At 36.4% G+C, this 18,722-nt stretch overlaps 1 protein-coding gene across 4 annotated transcripts in view; it reads left to right on the top strand.

Annotated features, from left to right (window-relative positions):
* The window catches only part of CACNA2D1 (calcium voltage-gated channel auxiliary subunit alpha2delta 1), a 393,063-nt gene that overhangs the window by 265,661 nt on the left and 108,680 nt on the right, over positions 1 to 18,722 (top strand). The window lies entirely within an intron of this gene.

The following is an 18,722-nucleotide window of genomic DNA, read 5'->3' as shown; positions in this document are numbered from 1 at the left end:
GAATTATTTTATACTATTGCTGAACAGGAAATTCAGGCATTTGTTAAAGGTCCAGTTATTGCTATATTTCTTATTGTGTAGTGGGGATTACAAATTAAAATGCACTGTTTCTTGGTTTCTAAAAAAGAAATTAAAATGGGAACATAGAGGGAAGACATGAAAAAGGATTTGTGCACAATTCAATGACTCTATAAATTGATAGCTGGAAATCAGAAGTGTACTTGGCCAGCTTTTTATGATGGATATAACAAGTGACAGGCCATTCAAAGGTTGAAGAAAAGAGATAATGAAATCTTAAATTAGAATAGCTTCCAAAACAGACTGACAGTACTGTTCACAGCAAATTAAAAAGGGATTGACAATTGGAGAGAAAATGAAAGCATGGAATTTGAGATGAGAATATTTTAATCATCTGGCATTTGCTTCATGGATAAAATCTTACGCAGATTTCTCCCTAGAGACAAAGGGGCATTTAAAAGGTATTTCTACAATCCCGTAAAAAAAGAGAAAGACTTTAAATAGATTAACTATTTCAAAACTTCTTGGTCTCAAGATACAAAGATCAGATTTTAAAAGTATGGGGCTAAGAGCTAAGCTAGGATTGAGATGGCATCTTGTCAATTTTTATTATGATTAGAGCAAATAAGTCATATACAATTTTAACTTAATGAATAATACACGACACTTTTTAAAAACACTGCTTGAGCCAAAACCGGTTTGGCTCAGTGGATAGAGCGTCAGCCTGCGGACTGAAAGGTCCCAGGTTCGATTCCGGTCAAGGGCATGTAACTTGGTTGCGGGCACATCCCCAGTAGGAGGTGTGCAAGAGGCAGCTGATCGATGTTTCTCTCTCATCGATGTTTCCGACTATCTATCCCTCTTCCTTCCTCTCTGTAAAAAATCAATAAAATATATTTAAAAAACAAAACAAAACACTGCTTGAGGTATATCACATCCTAAAGGGAGTACCAAACCTTGCTAATTGGTTCAATCTTGTGTACAAATTTGTTTTTACTTGTTTCTTGCAAATAATAGTAACTAGAAGCTATGAAGAAGTTCATTGTAGGCTCCGATGGACACTGGGGTCCTTTATTGTCTAACATTCATCCAGTCTGAAGCATTCCTACCCTTTCAGGTCTCTGAAGACCAGTTGTTTCTGTACTTTCTTGGCAGGGAAATGCATTGTTAATGATTAGACCACTCTTGGTATAGAGCAGTGGTCGGCAAACCGTGGCTCGCGAGCCACATGCGGCTCGCGAGCTGCAGTCTGCCGCCCTGTTGACTAATAAGTTTGCCAACCACTGGTATAGAGTAAAAGTCCCCAGGAGAGTTATAAGTAGTTAGTGGGAAGCTTTATTTTTGAAACTAACCTTGTATGGGTTTGGCATCTTTTACTCTTAAAATGGCTTCTCTATTTAATCTTTATCTTTTGTAAATCACAGGGCTTCTTCAACTCATAGAACATCCTCATTCCAGAATAATTTAATTCTTTGCCCCTCTTCAGTTATCAGTTTCTTCCCAAAGCTACAAAAAGAAAGAAAGAAAGAAAGAAAGAAAGAAAGAAAGAAAGAAAGAAAGAAAGAGGCAAACAAGTAAATGACAAGAAAAACTGGTTTCAATCATTTTTTCCTATATGTACACCACACTTTTCAATTTCCAATAGAAGGGCTAATGGGGGGGGCGGGGAATCAATTTTCCCCTGTATTTTATTTGTCATGTATTAGGTTTTTAGGTTCTCAAATTTAAAATAACATATTTTTGTTAAAAATGTTTTCTCCTTATAAATGTGAACAAGTTTTATGCAATACTTCTGCATGTACATTAGTTATTTCTGATATTTTGATCTTGCAACTTCTTTTTAGAATTACATTCAATATCAGTTTTCTAGTCAAGGAAAAACATTAAGTAATTACCATGTTAAAAAAGGATAAATAAAACAGTCGGACTTTTTAGAATCACACTTAGTTCTAATGGAGTTATAGCTGTTGGATTTTATTGCCAGCATTAGAACCTCTGGAATGCTCTTTTCACCCAGGACCAGATGGGTGGAACCAGAAGGTCCCTGGGTTGAATGAAGACATACTACAGAGCCTACTCCCTCTCCCACTCCTGGACTGCACCACCTATAAGCAGTATGTTTGTAAGATGTGAGAGAAACAGACAAACTACTTTGATGTTTAAACTGCTGAAATCACATATATGCTAGTATTTATATGTGTATATATCCTATCTAATAAAAGAGTAATATGCAAATTGACCATCACTCCAAAACACAAGATGGCTGCCCCCATGTGGTCAAAGATGGCTGCCTCCATGTGGACACAAGATGGCCACCACAAGATGGCCAGCAGGGGAGGGCAGTTGGGAGGGACCAGGCCTGCAAGGGAGGGCAGTTGTGGGTGATCAGGCCAGCAGGGGAGAGCAGTTGGGAGGGACCAGGACAGGCCTGCAAGGAAGGGCAGTTGGGGGCGATCAAGCCTACAGGGAAGGGCAGTTAGGGGCAATCAGGCTGGCAGGGGAGTGGTTAGGGGGTGATCAGGCTGGCAGGCAGAAGCGGTTAGGGGCAATCAGGAAGGCAGGCAGGTGAGCAGTTGGGAGCCAGCAGTCCTGGATTGTGAGAGGGATGTCCGACTGCCCGTTTAGGCCAGATCCCAGGATCTGGCCTAAATGGGCAGTGGGACATCCCTCGAAGGGTCCCAGATTAGAGAAGGTGCAGGCTGGGCTGAGGGACACCCCCCCCCCCCCCCCCCCGCACAACTTTCATGCACCGGGCCTCTATATATATTCATATGCATCTATATAATATGCATATAAATGCACACACACACACACACACACACACACTCTTATGCAACAAATATATTCTGACAGTTTTAGCTAATTTTCCTAAAATGTTTAAAAGTCAAAATGTTAATCTAAAAGTTTTATACCCAAATAAATTTTAAGACAGTTTTTTTTATTAAGTCTTAAAGCCATCATCAAGCAGATTGCTCTTACACAGAGCTGCAAAGTAAATGTCATTTCCATTTTCTTATTCTCAATCTTTCATTCTTTTTCTCTTTCTCCTTGATTAAGATTTTAAACAGTATGACAGGTTAGGGAAAACAAAAATCACAGCTGATTCTCTGAGGAGCTTGATGATAGGTCGATTTCAGACTTTGACAGTTTTAAACATATTTTGCTCACTTCCAAGTCAATCAAAGCAAAGAATTCAAAACATATAGATCTTATATGTTGAAACGATATTATTTCCAATTTATTAGCTTGTTTTTATAAAACTCAAAAATTAATCCATTATTCACAATACGTGATGTTAACTACCCTTTCCACTGCCACAATTATGCCATGTGTAATTATGACAAAATATATGAACTAACATGTATTCTGTAATCACTAGTTTAGGGACCATTCAAGTTGAGAGATTTGCATTTAACCTGGGTTAGCAGGCTATAAAATGTGTGTATGTATTTCTTATATTCTTAAATATATATCTACTTAAATTATCAATCAAATACATTTTTGCATTACAGGGGACCATATACTATAATACCATTACTGTAACTACACCATTGCTATACTCAGCTTTATTTAAATATTTTCTATTAATTCTTAAATGAAGGATACAATTTTAATTAAAATATTGTAGTGTTTCAATGGACCAAATAAGAATATTATATGCCTTGCTGATTTGAATTTAACAATAAGTTATATTACTTAAAAGTTTGATCTTGAAACATATTTTTATCTGTCTTATGAGTTCCATCTCTCATTTGACATTTTACTGGAGTTGATTTGTTGAATTTCAGGATAAACAATGTAGATGTGTGTGACCATCATCTCCTGTCTGTCTCCCTAGCCAGGGCATGCTGAGTTCAGACTTTTTATAATAGTAAAAGTGTGGGAGATTTTTGTAGAATGAAAATTGAGAACTCTGTTCTGACCAAGACATTCTTAATTTCAAACTCTAAATTCTTTGGGTAACATACAGTGCTACATGTACATAGTTATTTTCTTCTTTAGATTTTTCACTTTATGTTAGTGTATAGTTACTTCAAATTTAATCTGTTTATATAATCTCATGTATATAAAAATCTCCCAGACTAGGAGCACATAAAGGAACATTACTTGTCTTTGGTTTAAATAGTGAGTTCTAGGTCAATGAATAATATTGCCAAATACTTAAATTCTGTTTTATTTTAAAAGTCAACCCCATGGTCTTAATTATGTTTTATACATTTTAAAAATTATAATTAAAGGTTCTATTTAGAAAATGACACTAAAACAGTTGCTAGAAAAAAGTAGAAAGGTTAAAGTTTGGACCCAAAATAAAAACAGTAGTTTGAAAAAAGGCTTTTGTTTGATGTCTTCAGAAAAATGAAAAGTTTAGAATGCCATTTCATATCTCCCAATTAATCCTCATTTTACTTTGCATAAATGCACATATGCATACATTTCACATATGTATATCATTTGAGTGAACAACTCTCTCCAGGAAGCTGTGTGTTGATTGAAATTTCAGATAAAAATATCTTAACCTAGGGAAGAAGTATACTGCCATTGTCTATATTTTTTACGTTGATGGTATGAATTTCAACTTACTCCAAACTAAGGAAAAGAAGAGAATTGTTTAGAAGTGGTCATAACAATGTTCATGAATTTTAAGAAAATTTTAATTTTATACTGAATACATCTTTCTGCCCCCCAAAAAACAAAAAATACCTGTGAAAGATTTATTAAATTTAATAAAATATATAAATCCTTTTATTAAAGTTAAAAGATATAAATATATTTTATTAAAGACAATAAGATTATATTTTTGAATTTGATTTAAAAAATGGTAACTATTTTATTAAATTATTAATAAGATGTACTCCAAGTGGTAGAAGAAAAAATCACTTTGCCCATCCTTGGAAATGTGGAAATAAATTTACATTCAAGAGAATCCTTTTTGAGACTCTTACAATGAAACAGTAAATTCAATCTCAACCTCATTATACTTGTATTTTTTAAAGGCTTAAAAAATTGTGTTTTTGTCCAACAGGAAAATAATTATGTGAAGTTTTATCAGTGTATAGAATGGCTATTATAACTAAACTAGAGGCCTGGTGTACACAATTTGTGCACTCAGGGGAGGGCGCGTCTCTCAGCCTGGCCTGCAGCCTCTCTCTATCTGGGTGCCCTCAGGGGAGGTCTGACTGCTGACTTAGGCCCTCCCCCCACCTAAGGGGGAGCAGGCCTAAGCCGGCAATCAGACATCCTTAGTGCTGCCACGGAGGCGAGAAAGGTTCCTGCCACCACTGCTGCACTCGCCAGTCGTGAGTCCGGCTTCTGGCTGAGCGGCACTCCCTCTATGGGAGCACACTGACCACCAGGGGGCAGCTCCTGCATTGAGCGTCTGCCCCCTGGTGATCAATGTGAGTCATAGCAACCAGTTGTTCTGCCATCTGGTCGATTTGCATATTAGCCTTTTATTATATAGGATGCTTTTAAAATGAATTAATTAAATGTTATTGATTGTATATAAGTATACAGTGGTTCAAATAGAGGATGGAATAATATGATCTGGAGCCTGTTGTAATACATACACACTCCTCCCTACCTTCTTGTTGAAAAAGGTTTTGGTAGCTTTTTAAAGAATATGTAATATGAAAATTTGTTCCCCAAAATGTTAACAATAAAATGCACATGCTTTCGGTTTTACGTAAAAAAAAATGTTGGAGATGTTGCATTTTCCGATATCGGATGCAAGGGTGAGAAAATAAACAATTGATACTTTAGTAGGATATTTATAAAAGAATTTCAGTTGAATCAAATAAATGAAAAGACTTTGCTTCAGATATATTTGGAGGGCCAGAGGAACTGACAAATAACATAAAAGATTCTGGCTTTCATCAGTTTGATTCACAATACAAAGTGACAAGAAAGTAAAAACCATTTTAAAAACATGAATAAGATTAATATCAAAGAAAATTCATTTTGGGAAGAAGGGTAATATTTATTTCAGAAACCTTGTTTATATCAGAGAATGGTAACTATGTGTTTAAAGTTAAATTGCACTTATTACTTCTATGTGCCTAATTTGTTTTATGAAATGGAAGGTTTAAAAATTCTTGATCTCTGTGTTACCTCCTGATATTAAATTTTACTGAAAGGTTGGTTGAAGTTTCCTTTTTAGGAAGAAAAACCTCATATGTTTCTAAGTAATTAAATCTTGTCACTCTTGCTTTCTGATGAATGAGGCCGGTTGGCATTCAGGCATTGAGAGCTTCTGATGCCGGTTTAAATCATTTCCAAAAGTCAAAGGTGCAAGTGAATTGCAGAAGAGAGCCGCACAAGGACGGTGAGAAGCGTGTGTTCTGCAATTTGAAGTGTCTTTGTAATACATATATGAGTCCTGTGGTAGAACTTGATGGTCTTATAAGATCATGTAATCATTCAGCCTCACTCTCTTGAGGCTCTCGGTGAGTATACAGGCACATTAGATTACCTCGTCCTTCTAGCGGAGGCAGAGGGAAATTGCTTCTCCAAGTGCTCAGCCAGCATTAGTGTGCTCTACATACAGGAGAGGCAGGCATTGTATCCCTGGGTACTTGATTTAAGTCAATAACTATTTTAAAAATACAAAGTTGTAAAAAAATACATTAGAAGATAATGGATTTTTATTGGTTTTTATACCTTTTCATATTCTCTCTTCTTGATGGACTGTGAGTCATACATAGATAACGTACAATTTGTATTCATTACTCGTATTTTAATGCAGATGTGAAAATAATATTTGAAAGGCACATTTTGCTATTTTAATGAAATGAAAACAATAGATATTAAAGTATATGATGCATCAATTACTTTTTATGGAAAATAATGTTGTTTATGAGAGTTAGGTCCTCATTTGTTCCTTTTGGCAATCTCTCTCTGATAAGTAAAGCTTCCTTAATACTTAAAGATCCCTAGAGCTTATGATGTCAATAACTGCTGACTTCATGCAAAGCAGATAGTTCCAGTTGTCACTGAGCAATGACTCCCAAATCTGATTCTTCCTTACAGACTTCCTGGCTCAGCCGCAGATTCATTTCTCTTATTGCCTTTTAAGTAATCCTATTTACTAGCTATCTCACAGGTACCTCACGTTGTGTTCAAAATGGAATTCATCATCATTATCCCCAAACATGCCCCTCCTCCTACGTTCCTGTCTTTGTTAATAGCACTATCCGGGCCCAAGTCTTAGAACCCCAAGGCTTCCCTTTTCCCTTTCCCACTATCTGTCACTATGGTCTGTAGACTATTTTTCCTCAACTTTCACTTCCTGTGTCCACCACTGTCTTTTTAGTTCAGACCATTGTTATCCTCCCCTGACCATACAAGCTTGTATCCTGACCATACAAGCTTTCTATTTTGCCATCCCCACTCATCTGGCTTGCTTTCAATCTGGCTTCTAAGTGAACTCTCAAGTGCAAATATGATTATTTCAGATGTCAGCTTATATGGCTCTCTGTAATTCTCAGAATAAAATTATTGTGTATTTAGTAGTTCTGGATTATCATAACAGGGTGTCTTTAATCTTATCGTTGCTGCCATTGTCCTACATGCAATCCCCTTTCATTCACCGTCTTTAACAAGGAGCTCCTAGAATGTCTTATGCCTTGTTGTTGTTGTTGTTGTTGTCATCATCGTCTCTGTGCCCTTAACAGGTTAGGCTCTGAATCAGCCACCACACCCTCTTTGCCTCTCCACTCTTCCTTAACACTGTGTGTCACCTCCTCCAGGAAGTCTTCTGTGACCACCTTCCCTCAGCCCTCAAAGCATTTACTTAGCTTTTCAGAGGGAGGTTAAAGTTAATAGAATCTATAATACAAAAGCAACATTTGATTTAAGATGCTTTGGTTTATCAATCTTCTTTATTAGCTCTTGATAAACTTGAGAATAATGATCACAATTTATTTGATTTTGGCTTGAAGGTCTAGTCCAGGATTATTAATAAGAATTATTTCTGTTTTAGATACTCGCTGAATAATGTAGTCGTTAGCGCTGATAAATATAAATTTAATGACAATTACTATAACAAGTACATTGAAATCTAAAGAAATCATGCTCACTATGTTGTAAGCATGATGTCTTTCTCTATAAATAACAAAATACTTAATGAGTGCTCTGCATATATGTATGTTTATATGCACTTGAGAAATTCTCTATTCCTGTGCAACTACATCTCCATTCATGTGCAACTAGAGATATTAGGATATTAACCTCACGTTGCCTTGGAAATGGTATTCAATTTTATTCATACCTTTAGGTAACATGACTCTCTGGAAGTAACAATCTGTCCTTCAATTTGTTTTATTTTGTTTTGTTTCATACTGAAGCAGAGGATGGTGTATAAACCAAATGATTTTTCTTCTTGATTACAGCCAACTACTGTGTACTGAGTTTCAATGCATCTGATCTTTGCATCTTTAAATCAGCAGGCAACTCTTTATTCCAAAACTGGTTGACACAAACCCTTAAGTAGCAAGCACTGTGTGCCTTATTGATAGTACCAGCCCAGTCCCCAGGAGCCTTGTTATCCTTATCTCATTAGTCAGCTCCAATACTTTTTGATCCTTCGTTTTGAATTCAGCAGACCAGCTTTATGTGGAGACACTAAATTCCCTATGCAGTTAAGGAGTCTCAGAACAAAGACGAGAGAGATATCCCATATCTCATTTGGCCTATAATTCTCACCCAGAGTTTTCTCTCAGCTTTAACAGAACTGTGGGTGTATAATTCTGTGTGTTGTGTCTGCTATGTACATTAGACCTTATATAATTTAATTTCTGCTACCGGAATTTTGGGGCGCCTATTCTATCATGGCAGCATTCACCAGTGTGGTTTGATATCAGGGGGCACTGGAAATATCCCATTATAAAAATCATCTCCTCACCAAACTTATACAGTACATAAAGGCTGTCATTACAGAGAATTTTTTAAATTTTTTTAGTCTCTTATAACAATGTAAATAATTGTGGAAAGGTTAACATAGCTTTTCCTTCATGACATTTATAGCAAGGAGATTAAGTAATGTTGGACATTAACTTAGGGCTGAGTTAAGAGCAAAGGTTTCTTGAGGGGAGCGAATGTGAGATTTAATTATTCATCCTAGCATTTTAGCAGTTCAATTAGAATTCCTCCATCAAAATATATATTTTAACCTTTTAAAAGCTGAATATTAAGAGGTGACTAAGCCCTGGCCACTATGACTCAGTTGGTTGGAGCATCATCCAGTGCACTGAAAGGTTGCTGGTTCTTTTTCCCTATGAGGACACACACCTGGGTTGCTGGTTCTTTTCCCCTATGAGGACACACACCTGGGTTGCTGGTTCTTTTCCCCTATGAGGACACACACCTGGGTTGCTGGTTCTTTTCCCCTATGAGGACACACACCTGGGTTGCTGGTTCTTTTCCCCTAAGAGGACACACACCTTGGTTGCTGATTTGATCCCCAGTTAGTGTGTATGTGGGAGGCAGTGGATCAATATTTCTCATACATCTATGTTTCATACATCTATGTTTCACTCTCCTCTTTCCCTCCTTCTCTCTCTCTCTCTCTCTCTCTCTCTCTCTCTCTCTCTCTTTCTCTCTCTCTCTCTCTCTCTCTCTCTCTCCCCCCCCTCCTTTCACCTCTCTAAAATCAGTAAAACTATATCCTCCTGTGAGGAGTAAAAAAAAAAAGAGGGGAATAAAATAATAATGGTAAGGGCAGGCAACATTTATTGTGCAGTTACTAAGTGACAAACAGTATTCTGAATACATATAATCTATGTTAAGATATATATAACTAGATATTTAACAATTTTGTTTGTAATTACAAATTTAATTACAAATAGTTGAATTTATGATGAAAATGACTCTGTATCAATGAAAGAAATTGATTGTCCTCTTCAGGTTTAACGATTCTGTATAATTTATATTGATAAATTATGCAATGGTTCTAAATTTAAAATTATATTTTACCTATATGTTTTCAATGAAGAGTATCTCATGACATGAGAACTTTTAATTAGGGGGTGGATATAAGGAAAGTGGCTTTATTACAAAAGGAGAAATATGCTAACAGTTCAAGTAAAACCAAGTGACTGGCAAGACTAAAATAATATGTAGAAATGTAAAAAGAAGTTATTGTCTACGTACCAGTAAGACATCTAAAGGACATGTTACAATTTTCCAATCCAGCTAAGGGAAGGACTATAATAAAATCATGCTTCCTTTTATCCAAAAACTTATCTGACATACTAACTCTGAAGGCTACCCAGAATTCTTATTGTACTTATATTCATTTTTTTAGGTGAAAGAACCCAGATGCACAGAGGTGACATGATTTAAGTAGCCTGTTTTGCCAGTGATACTCTTCTCTGCCAAAGTCACTAATTGTGTTTTCTTTTTTTGGATAATGTGAGGAACAGACAAACTTAGAATGCTTGAAAGATAAAAACAGTGTTCTTAACCTTGCCTTCTACTCTCATTATTCCCATGCAAAATCACTATATCCCTCTGAGAAATAGCTTACAATTATCATTTTATGGAAAATGGCATTTAAAGTCCTTCAATTACTAAACATAACGTTATATCCCAGGGTCTTCTATTCCCCTTACAGTATTCTTAATTTCTTGGATTTTTTCTGAGTCCCTTCTATGTGCTCCACAATTTTGAGATTTCCTTAAAACAGAACAGCTGTGCCCTGGATATTAGCCACATCCATGTTCAATCTATGGGAAATGAAAGCCATAAGGAGCAAGACCAGACATCTCAGTAATATGGGGGTTAGAGAATTGACGAAGACAAGAGTCTTTTAATATTTGTACCAAATTAACTGTACGAATAAGGCTTATCTTGTCATCGGGGTCTACATATGCCTTGGACCCTTCTGTTCCCCCATCCTCAATGGGAGGTGCAGTCTGGTGCATGAGACACAATTAGAGAGATTAGATTTGGCCTTCCCTTCTCTCTGTGTTTTATTAATCTTTCCATTACACTAGGATTAGATGAGATTCCCTTAGCCAAATCCATTGAAAAGATTCATTCATTTTAATATTTATGCACACTGTCTAGTCCTTAAAGTGGATTCTTTTTGCCTGTGCATTTAATTGGATCAGTGGGTTTCTTCTTATTAACATTTTTTTCTTTTAGAGATTAGAGTTGATGAATAAAATTAGTGACATCTGGCTCAGCTCACCTGTTAAATGCAACCCTTTTAATGGTGACCTTATGTACTATGGGATAAAATGAACATTTGCTATAGAGATAAAATAAGTTCAGTTTAGAATCACACAGTAAGTGTTGACTCATTAAAAATAACAACAGCATCAAAGCAAAACTCTAATATTCTGTGACTGTCCAAGAGCAGGTGGTGGGAGGGATAACATTTAATAGCACTAAAAAGTAGCTTTGAATCCTTACTTTTTTAGAGATGAGAATAGTGTGTTAGAGTTTCTGAGACTAAAATGAAAAATTTGCTCAACCCAAAGGGTGTCAAAATGTAGCCCGAAATATTGAAATTATTTAATATCATAAAATAATACTTAAAAATTATATCATCTCTCACTTTGAAGAAGTTTTGCTGTGGCTTTTTGTTGACAACATTCATTGGGGACATTGCTTTTTACAGAGTGGATTCATTGTCTTGTGTTTATAGTTGTACTTGAGCCATGTTTCTAAGCCTGGGCACCATTGACATTTTAGTAATTATTACTTGTGGGGGTGTTCTAAACATCCTTCAATGGACAGAACATCCCTGGGCTCTGCCCACCAGATGTAAATAACTTCTCACCAGGCATGACAATAAAAAATGTCTTTAGGCATTGCTGAAGGTCCCCTGGGGAGGAGTATTTCTCTCAGTTGAGAAACACTGTGTTAACAAAGACATTGACATATTTTTTTAGATTTAAATTTTTAAATATGTAGAGTTAAACATATAATGAAAACATAGAAATAAATAGCTCACATACGGTTAACATACCTGCAGCACACAGTAAGTGCTTAATAAATATTGTTGACCTTATTTGTTATTACCAGTGGCAAGAACTTAAATCATGTATACTAATTTCATCACAATGCAAGGCTTTGATAAGGGAATGGTATTATTAGTTAAATAGAAATAGTATAGTAAACATTGGAGCCAGTTCTCTTGTTTTAATTATTTAATTGCATCATATTTACCATTATAAAACAACAACACATTTTTTAGCATCTAGTTCCTTGCAAAGCTTCAATATCTACAGGTCTTGTCAGAAACTTGTCAAAGTTATTTTTTATTTTTGATACAGATGTACCAGTGTTATTTATATCTTAAATCATAAAAATGTTTATTTTCTACATATATTTGCTTCATTTGAAAGCTGTAGTTGACATTATAAATTAAGGTTTTTGAAATAGTCATTTTGTGTTTTCTATGCACATGAGGCCCTGAACCCTGAATAAGTCAACAAAATATATTCAAACTTAAAGAAGGGGATCAACAGTGCAACACTTTATGGGTTGAAGTTTACAGGAAAAAAATTGCATTCAGAACTTATAAATAATTCTGTATGCCATGTCAGAAACAAGATATAGATATGCCATTTATTTTAGAAGAATTAGCAAATGTAAGGTGCTTCTTTTATGCTGTTGCAAATTAGATTTTCCTTTCTGCCCTTGAGAAGCCTGATTGAACAATAGAACACTCTAAAAGAGAGAATCCTTGAACACCAAGGCCATGTTTTTAAAAACCAAGTATAAGGAGAATAGAGATGTGTCCCTGGCGTTCTGAGTCAATTATCAATGGAATCCTGTTAACCATTCAGAATAGAGGCCCGAAGTCAAGGTTTGCTTCCCCAGCATTCATCGATTTTAATAGGCTTAGCCTTGGACAACTATAAAAGACTTATTTTTGCAAAATCTAATTTTCTAACAAAGATAAAGATCTTCATTTCTTTAAAGTCAGCTGAAAGTGAGGACTAATTTTGCTCTTAAAGTAGCCATAAGATACTTAGCTTAAGTTCATTAGTTACTGGCAGTAGGTTCCAGGCTAGATCAGCATCGACCAGTTACTCTTCTATAGTGGGGGAAAAAAAAGTCACTCATTTACTTCTAATATCCATTCAAATGAAAAATTATAAGTTTGTGTGAATGTAAAACGTTATTTTTGGAGGTTATGGGAGAAGGAAGACATGAGTGAATACAGGGGTGGGCAAAAATAGGTTTACAGTTGTGAGTACAGGAAACAGTTTATTCTTGTACTAGAGGCCCGGTGCACGAAATTAGTGCACGGTGGAGGGGGGTGTCCCTCAGCCCAGCCTGCACCCTCTCCAATCTGGGACCCCTCGAAGGATGTCCGACTGCCCATTTAGGCCCGATCCCACTGGGATTGGGCTTAAACGGGCAGTGGGACATCCCTCTCACAATCCAGGACTGCTGGCTCCCAACTGCTCACCTGCCTGCCTTCCTGATTGCCCCTAACCGCTTCTGCCTGCCAGCCTGATCACCCCCTAACCACTCCTCTGCTACCCTGATTGATGCCTAACTGCTCCCCTGCCAGCCTGGTCACCCCTAACTGCCCTCACCTGCAGGCCTGGTCCCCCCCCAACTGCTCTTCCCTGCAGGCCTGGGTCCCTCCCAACTGCCTTTCCCTGCAGGCCTGGTCGCCCCCAACTTCCCTCCTCTGCCGGCTTGGTCACCCCTAACTGCCCTGCCCTGCAGGCTTGATCGTCCCCAACTGCCCTCCCTTGCAGGCCTGGTCCCTCCCAAATGCACTCCCTTAATGGCCATCTTGTGGTGGCCATCTTGTTTCCACATGGGGGCAGCCATCTTGTGTGTTGGAGTGATGGTCAATCTGCATATTACTCTTTTATTAGATAGGATAGAGGCCTGGTGCATGGGTGGGGGCCAGCTGGTTTGCCCTGAAGGGTGTCCCTGATCAGGGTGGGGGTTCCCTTGGGGCGTGAGGTGGCCTGGGCGAGGGGCCTGTGGTGGTTTGCAGGCTGGCCACGCCCCCTGGTGACCCAAGCGGAGGCCCTGGTATCTGGGGTTTATTTATCTTCTACAATTAAAACTTTGTAGCCTGGAGCGGAGCCAAGCCTCCTGCTTGCTCTGTGCAAGCAGCCTTTTTTGGGGGGATTTATGTATCTTCTATAATTGAAACTTTGTAGCCTGGAGCAGAGGCCTGGGCCGGCTAGGGTGTGAGGAAAGCTTAGCTTCTCCATCACCGGGGGCAACCCTAGCCTCTTGCTCTTTCCAGCTCCATGGCTGCCACCATTTCTGTTTGGGTTTATGTATCTTCTATCATTGAAACTTTGTAGCCTTGAGTGGAGGCCTAGGCCGGCAAGGGCAGGCGGAAAGCTTGGCTTCCCCCATCGCCGGGGAAACCCAAGCCTCCCTCCTGTCTCTGTGGCTGTAGCCATCTTGGTTGGGTTTATTTGCATATTCGCTCCTGATTGGCTTGTGGGCGTGGCTTGTGGTTGTAGCGGAATGATGGTTAATTTGCATATTATTCTTTTTATTATATAGGATTATTACTTATTAATTATTGTACTATTTAAATGAATAATTAAAAACATACATTTGCCCATCTCTGTATAGTACACAATATTTTAAAATGTAATACATATATAATACATAGCTGATATAATATATAAGATATAATTATTTAAAATACTGCTAAACAATTTATAGAAAACCAGTCAGAACTATTATCCAGTTCTTAAGTAATTCTGTCCCAATAAAAGGTAAAGTTTTGTTTTTGTTCAAGAAATATTTCAAGTTCTTTTAAAAATATTTTATTCTGGAGTTTTTGTATGAAACATTATTTGGCTACTAATTTATATCAGTGTTTTAGCAATTAAATAAAATCTTTTGAGTTTTGATTTCTTGCTCTGGACTTTCAAATAAAGATCTTGACTTACAGAAAACTAACTGCATTTCAACAGTATTTATAATAAACATTAACAAATGGAAACTTACTTATAATATGTTTACCTTTATTAAGAGTACCACAATTATTCTTTGAGTCTCAGGTCTTTATATAAATGAACAATACAGTTTCATAATCCAAAATTATATTGGCTGAGAATAATTTTCCAAGGAATTTGGTCTTGTTTTGTTTCATTGTAGAAGGATTATGCTTTATACCTTTAATTTTAAGTACTATGGTGTAAGAAAAACGGAGGACTCTAAAAATACTCAGACCCAAAGAAAGACACCAGCACCATAACTACAAAAACTCCTTGTAATATAAAACAAAAGATCTAATAATAACTTTTTGAATGTGCCTGGCTTTTTACCCAATTGTAGCTAGGGTAGTTGATTAAAAATCATCTCCCTAAATAATCTCTACCTGATGATTTTAGGAGAGAGTAAGTATCTTCAGGAAATGAGATACATTTGTTTTAGCATGGCCAATATTCTGCATTAGTTTTACTACGTAGTATTCAGTCATCTGCAGATTACCCAGTAATTTGAGTTATGCTAATAGCATAGAAATGGAGAAATGGTGCCCCCCCTTGTAATTCTGAATGAAGCTAGTATTTAATTTTATATGTTTTAAGAAGACAAAAATCTGTTCCTTTCAGGATACTAAAATAATATATGCTTATTAGTCTAATGCAATGTATGATGTAGATCAGAAAAATATAGCCAAGTAATGAAGAAGCAGCTAAAATATATTCATACTTGTTTGCTTACTTTGATACTTTATATATTTTTGTATTTTGTATTTATAGTTGCTTTCAACATAGCTTAAGAAGATATTTTCCTAGTGCAGCAATATATTTTATTTTGTGGTTTTGGTGCCTTAAAAAGTTGAACACTATGATAGAATGAATGACTCTTGCTCTAAAATTCTCTGGTTAAGGACTGGAGATCCATACTGTCTTCATAGTGTAAGTCCCCTGAAATTGCTAAAGACTATGTTCATTTTGAAAGACAGCTACAAGCAGGCTCCCCTTTAAAAAGGTTGCACTTTTCTGTGCTCCCATGGCCAACTTTTAATTTTAATTTCTTGCTCCAGACTTTCAAATAAAGATTGTGTCTAATAGAATAAAGATTATACCCAATAGCCTTTATAAATATCCACTCACAATTGGAAGTATTTGCATTCTTATTCATTGCTGCATACTATTATCAAGTTGATAAGCTTTGTGATAGGTATACAATACCATTTCTTTTATTCTGAGTTAAATTTAAAATCAATTCAGGGACCTATAATGTAAATATTTTATATACTTTGCTCATGTGCAGATGATCTAAACTTGAGAAAAACATTTTGAAATCTACTTCAATAATGGCTTATCTGAATAAGAGAATTTTCAAATATATAAACTGAAAATTTTAAAACGTATCACCAATATAGTATGAATATTCCAGAGTTGACTTTTCCTCCAACTAGATAAAAGTGTAATTTACAATTAGTGTATCAGAGCCTAATCTTTATAGTTGTTAACTTATCAAATAAAACTTAAGAAAAAAATAGCAGCCTTGAAAACAAGTTTATTAAAGTAATTAGATATCAGTTTTTGCTTAATGTGAATTAAATAGTTAAGGAAATTGAAAAGATAGAATAGATTGGAGATTAATGAAGACACTGGATCATAAATAAACATGATTATTTGTTCAGTGGAATATTACTGTTAAACTTATGAATGTTTAAAGAAAAGTACAATATCCCTCATTTTCTGTGATGTTTTGTATATTGCTATAAATATTCATGAATAGTGAGCATCAGTTCAGGTTACCTGTGTGAATATAAATTTTTATATAGCCAGTCACTTAGTGTTCATTGGATCATGCTTTTGCATATGAAATCACTGGTATCTCAGATGCACCACGAATCCGACCCAGCTCATGAATATTCACACCCACACTGATCTTTCTGGAAGTAACCACATCTATAAAGATGGAAATCTTGTTAGTTTTCAATAATGAGAAATGTATTAGGATGCTGGTCCCAGAACAGTTTTACAATTTTACCGTTTTCATTTTTTTGTAAATGATACACTTCTATATACACCTTTTTTGATAGAAGCTCTTTTTTTATTTTACCTTTAAAATGTCTTGTGCATGGTTTAGCCATAATTGCATTTGCTTCCTTTATTTGATGTGGTCACCAAAAAGCATAGACACTACACAGTATCTCCAGACCTTATCTGAAGCTAATTTTCAGTTTAGGTTTGGTCATTGATTCTCAAGTACAGAGATGTCCAATGTGCTAATCTGCTCAGGTCATGGTATATATTTTACAAAAACAAAAAAACAAAATTATTTGTCATCTTTTTGTGTGGAAGAAAAATAATATTCTAAGCCAATTAAACATTTAGTATGCTAGACATAGGGTGCTGTAATTACAGAGGCCCATAATTACAAATTATATACTACTTTCACCCTTGTTTTATCCTACATTATAATACTTCTCTTTCATTGTAATGAAAGGCATATGTTTCAGTCAGCAGTTATAAGTAGGTGTCAAAATCAATGAACTGATCCTTATTAGCACCATACTCTAATTATTAATTGAGCTAACTAGAAAAAAATAAAACTTCATAATGATAGTAATGAAGTATGAGCTACTTCATATTTCTAACATTGACATTGTCAAACCTCTGAATGATTTTTTTGTCAAAAAACCTTTTTTATTGTGTGTAAACACATTAAATTATGATCAATGACAAACATCTTTTCTTTTTTTAACTCAAGTAACACACCAGATTATGTAACACTTGAGGGCAGTGGTCGTCAAACTGTGCCCTGAAGGGTCCAGTAGGGGTCTTTGAACTGCCTGAAAGTTAGGAATGCTGCCTTTGTCTGTTTTATGTATTACTAGTGTCCCATTGAAAGGAAATTAATTAGAAGAAATATTTTGATATCGTTATTTGCCCTCTCTCTATAGAAGTATCAACCAAATTCGGGATAGACAATGACAGATTGAAACACACACATGATTGGCATGGGCGAGAGCTTTATATGTATCATGCATGCGCAAGTCAACTTAGCCTTTTATAGATATAGAATTAAACTTGCTTAATTAGACCTGCTTTCTGATTTAGCTAAACTTTTTCCAGCCCAGTGAAGCACCCCAACTTCTCTTTCAGGTAATTGTCAACAACACAGTAGTAAATATCAACACGAAGCAGATTATTATTGTAGATCACGCAGAGAGAACAAAGGGTAAAATATTTAACTGCAGCAGTGTTTGACTATATTCTGCACAGTGAGAAAACCTGAAGTCATTTTCAAGGCCCACCATTTCTTACTTCATTTTCAGTTGGGTCAAATTTATAAGCTTTCTAAATCTCTTTTTTTCTGGCTAAAGAAAAGAAAATAGGATTCTACCAAGTCTCCTATCTACCTACTCCAGGACTTCTGTGAGGATCTAATGAGATGAGGCACATGAAAATGCTTCACAGACATTTGGTTAAAGTGTGAAATGTTTGCACCTGGCTATAAAGCAAGTCTGGTTCCTGGGCTGAAGAAACTCCAAGGAGGCTAGTCACTAGGGAGAGGAAGCCAGGCATTGCTACATGACATCATTACCTGGTGCCCACAGCGGCTGTTGCTGGGCTGGGCTGGGCTGTGGGCTGCATTTTGCACCATGGGGTCTTGGCAGCATAGGCTGCAATTTGGTGGGGTGTCGCCCCGGAGTGGTGGCAGGGCCTGTGTTCCACTTGGGGGAAGCCAAGTGTTGGTTTGTCAGCGCCAGGTCTGTGGTGCTGTTTATTTTTAAA

Source organism: Plecotus auritus (genome assembly GCF_963455305.1).
Source record: "Plecotus auritus genome assembly, chromosome: 4".
In the NCBI taxonomy this organism is placed as follows: domain Eukaryota; kingdom Metazoa; phylum Chordata; class Mammalia; order Chiroptera; family Vespertilionidae; genus Plecotus; species Plecotus auritus.
This window is presented reverse-complemented; position numbering and strand designations above follow the sequence as displayed.